Source organism: Leucoraja erinacea, unplaced genomic scaffold (assembly GCF_028641065.1).
Source record: "Leucoraja erinacea ecotype New England unplaced genomic scaffold, Leri_hhj_1 Leri_1649S, whole genome shotgun sequence".
Taxonomy (NCBI): Eukaryota; Metazoa; Chordata; class Chondrichthyes; order Rajiformes; family Rajidae; genus Leucoraja; species Leucoraja erinaceus.
The window spans coordinates 12,501-17,123 of NW_026575945.1; the positions used below are offsets into that span (position 1 = coordinate 12,501).

General features: G+C 49.2%; 1 long non-coding RNA gene across 1 annotated transcript in view; it reads right to left on the bottom strand.

The window, feature by feature from the left end:
• Nucleotides 1-1,198, bottom strand: part of LOC129716073 (uncharacterized) — a 6,369-nt gene extending 5,171 nt beyond the window's left edge. Inside the window, exon 1 of the long non-coding RNA XR_008726588.1 lies at nucleotides 1,084-1,198. This is a non-coding gene — a long non-coding RNA (uncharacterized LOC129716073). The remainder of the gene's footprint in view (nucleotides 1-1,083) is intronic.
• Between the last annotated feature and the right edge of the window lie 3,425 nt (nucleotides 1,199-4,623).

Consider the following 4,623-nt stretch of genomic DNA (forward strand, 5'->3'; position numbering starts at 1 on the left):
CAGGACAGAAGAACACACACACGCACACGCACGCACACACGCACATGCGCACACACTTGCACACACACGCACACCCGGACACACACATGCACATGCGCACACACGCACACACGCACGCACACACGGCATACACACACGCACACACACGCACACGCACGCACACGCATACACACACTCACACACACACACACACACACGCACACGCACTCACACAAGCACGCACCACACACGCACTTGCACACGCACGACAAGCATACACACACTGCACACACACACACACGCACGCACACGAACACACACACACACAAAACCACACACACAAAAACACACACACATACACACACACACACACACACACACCCAAACACACACACACACACACACACACACACACACACACACACAGACACGTACACACACCCCCACACACACTAAAACACATACACACGTACACGCACACACACACGTCACGCACACACACGTACACTCAACATAAGCACACGCACACGAGCACACACACACACATGCACCCACACACGCACACCACACAGGATCAACCACACACACGCACACACGCACACAGACAAACATAGAAACATAGAAAATAGGTGCAGGAGTAGGAGTAGAGGCCATTCGGCCCTTCGAGCCTGCACCATTCGCCATTCAATATGATCATGGCTGATCATCCAACTCAGTATCCCGTACCTGCCTTCTCTCCATACCCCCTGATCCCCTTAGCCACAAGGGCCACTTCTAACTCCCTCTTAAATATAGCCAACGAACTGTGTGGCCTCGACTACCCTCTGCGGCAGAGAATTCCAGAGATTCACCACTCTCTGTGTGAAAAAAGTTTTTCTCATCTCGGTTTTAAAGGATTGCCCCCTTATCCTTAAACTGTGACCCCTTGTCCTGGACTTCCCCAACATCGGGAACAATCTTCCTGCATCTAGCCTGTCCAACCCCTTAAGATTGTAGTCCTAAGGAGGGTCTCGACCCCAAACGTCACCCATTCCTGCTCTCCGGAGCTGCTGCCGGTCCCGCTGAGTTACTCCGAGCACTTGGTGCACCCCCCCCCATACAGACCTGACCCGCAGACTCTCTCTCAGTCCGACACCCAGCCCTGTTCTCTCTCTCCACTTCGCCTCCTTGCCCGGGACCGCCCTGACATTCCTGATCCCGATCCCAGCCGTTCCTCATCAGTCCCTCCCCCTCCCCAACTCCGAAATGTCTGCAGTTCCCAGGCTCCAGTGAACACACAAGCTCCCCACCCCCTCCTCTCCTCCCCCCTGGGACCCCCTCACATCCCGGAGTTCACCAGACTGATTCCTGGGATGGCAGGACTTTCATATGAAGAAAGACTGGATAGACTCGGCTTGTACTCGCTAGAATTTAGAAGATTGAGGGGGGATCTTATAGAAACTTACAAAATTCTTAAGGGGTTGGACAGGCTAGATGCAGGAAGATTGTTCCCGATGTTGGGGAAGTCCAGGACAAGGGGCCACACACACACAGTTTAAGGATAAGGGGGAAATCCTTTTAGGACCGAGATGAGAAAAACATTTTTTTTCCCCACACACACAGAGAGTGGTGAATCTGTGGAATTCTCTGCCACAGAAGGTAGTTGAGGCCACACAGTTCATTGGCTATATATTCCTCTCCTCTCCTCTCTTCTCTCCTTTGAATCTGTTGAACTTTCTGCCACAGAGGGTAGTTGAGGCCATTGGCTATATTTAAGAGGGAGTTAGATGTGGCCCTTGTGGCTAAAGGGATCAGGGGGTATGGAGAGAAGGCAGGGATGGGATACTGAGTTGGATGTTCAGCCGTGATCATATCGAATAGCGAATGGTGCAGGCTCGAAGGGCCGAATGGCCTCCTACTCCTGCACCTATTGCCTATGTTCTATGTTTGTACCAATGGTGGGGAGTGGAGGCCATGTGTTGGAACTGACGCCAAAATGTGGCCACATCTAAAAAGGCTCGTCAAAGTTCCAGGGAATCGTAGTGCTTCAAATCCCTGCCTTGGGAACGTGAGGGAATTTCAAGCACTGTTTGCGGAAAATATCGTAATGAACATCTGATCGTCATTGAATGACACTGCCAATGAGTATTTCTCTCTGGATTCCTGGTAAAATATCTGGCCTCATCCCAGCCTGGGGCCTAGAGGGAGATTATTTAGACTCATAGCAGCGTTTAGTGTGGAATCAGGCCCTTCAGCCCATCGAGTCCGTGCCGACCAGCGATCCCACCACACACAAACACTATCCTATCCCCCACACACACTAGGGACAATTTTACCCAAGCAACGTTGACGTCCAAGCAAACCGCACTTCTTTGATGTGCGGGCCCGAGGAAATACCGTCAGCGCCCGTGAAGAACCACCCTAGGTCACGGGGATCAAGATGCTGCCTGCCCGTTACAGTTACAAGCACCCTAGGTCGGATCTAACCCGGTTCTCATGGGTGCCGTGAGGCACCCTCTGCATCATCTGGTTCTCAGCACGCCTGGGAAAGGCCCATAGCCTCAAATACCAGAGACTCCGGCGCTCCTGTCACTCAGACACTGGTGTAAAAGTTACCTCCTCATGTTCCTAAATTATGCATTCCCCTTAGTATTTGAACCTATAGTGCTTCTGGTCACGATTCCCCGAACCTCTGGGCAGAGAGCTCTACCCAATTATTTGTGACATCCTCTATAAGATCGTGAATCATCATCCTGGCTCCACGAATAGAGTCGCAGCCCAACTTCAACCTCTCCCTGTAGCTAAACACCCTAGAGTCCCCAGCTATCACGCTCCGGCCGGCATTTCTCTTGAACCAGTTCCGTTGACAAAATTTGTTCCTATAACACTTAAGTGCCCCTTGAACTGAAACATCACTAAAGTCCATCTGGCAGTCCGAATACAAATGCAGCATGAACTCCCAACTTCTATTACACAGTGCCTACTTTTCGAAATCTTTCTAATCTAGAGCGTATTATCTAAATGGTGGCAACTAGGAAAAAGGGAGAGTGCAGCGATAGATAGTTAGTACAAAGATGATTGAGAATAGTGCGGGACAGGTGCAGCAGCTCCTGAAGAAAGCCATGGATTGTTAGTTGTAGCTTTTCATAGCAAAGAAGGATTTGAGTCGCAGAGCAGGGAGGTTCCTACTGCAGTTGTACAGTGTCCTGAGTTGAGACCACACCTTGGAGTATTGGTACCGTTTTGGTCTCCTAATCTGAAGGAAAGACATTCTTTATTGCCATTAGCCAAAGGATGTGAGTCTAGGAGCAGGGAGGTTTTACTGCAGTTGTACAGGGTCTTGGTGAGAAAACACCTGGAGTATTGCGTACAGTTTTTGGTCTCCTAATCTGAGGAAAGACATTCTTACCATAGAGGATTTGAGTATTGGAGCAGGGAGGTTCTACTGCAGTTGTACAGGGGTCTTGGTTGAGACAACACATGGAGTATTGGTACAGTTTTGGTCTCCAAATCTGAGGCAAGGACATATTGCCATAGAGGGAGTGCAGAGAAGGTTCACCCAGACTGATTCCTGGGATGTCAGGACTGTCTTATGAAGAAGGACTGGATAGACTTGGTTTATACTCTCTAGAATTTAGGAGATGTGAGAGGGGATCTTATAGAAACTTACAAAATTCTTAAGGGGTTGGACAGGCTAGATGCAGGAAGATTGCTCCCGATGTTGGGAAGTCCTGAGGAACTAGGGGTCACATTTAGGATAAGGAGGGAAATCCTTTAAGAACCAGAGATGAGAAAAACTTAGTTTCACACAGAGAGTGTTGATCTGTGGATTTTCTTTTTTTCCAACAGATTTGGTCCCTAACTCCTCCTTCCTACACGGGCCAAGGCCAATTCATTGGCATATTTAAGAGGGAGTTAGATGGGGGCCTTGTGGCTAAGGGGGATATGGGAATGGAGACAAGGCAGGAACGGATGCAAAGAGTAGGGATATCAGCCATGACTATCATGAATGATGTGCAGGCTCGAATGGCTAGTGGTTGGTTTTGCCACCAGTTTTCTCGAGTACTGGGCCAGATAAGGAATATAATACTAATATGGTGAGGGAATTCATATAATCCAGTCACACCCCAAATCGGATGCCTATATATCCTGATGAGTGTAGAAACGTGAGGAGGACTGCTAGGAGACTGCAAGGAAACTAGGATTAGGAGGGGTTGCCATTGGCCAATGTGAGCACGACCAGTTTATGTATAGGTGAGTAAATTGGACTCGCATGGATTTGGGGCACAATCAAAAAGCAGAGTATTAGACAATTGGTTGGCCGATTGTGTATAATCTGAAGATGCTGCGAGACCTGTGAGGTGTTCGAAGGTACATAAAGTATTGAAGTAGATAACTTTAATTTAGGTTTTTTGAATGCATCCAGTAATTGACTGTCCAAATGCAATGTTAGCTTTTTGCAAAAGGTACAGTAAAGGAGCAGGAAATAACTGTGCAGAGTGTACAGGGTCTTGGTGAGCACATCCATGAGTTGTGGACAGTTTTGGTGGTCCGGGGGTGGGTGGGGAAGTTGCAGGGAATGGCAGGGGGGAGGACAGGAGGTTCCCCAGACTGATGGGGGATTGGTCTTAACAGGGGGGGTCGTGGTGGGCGAATAAGATGGCT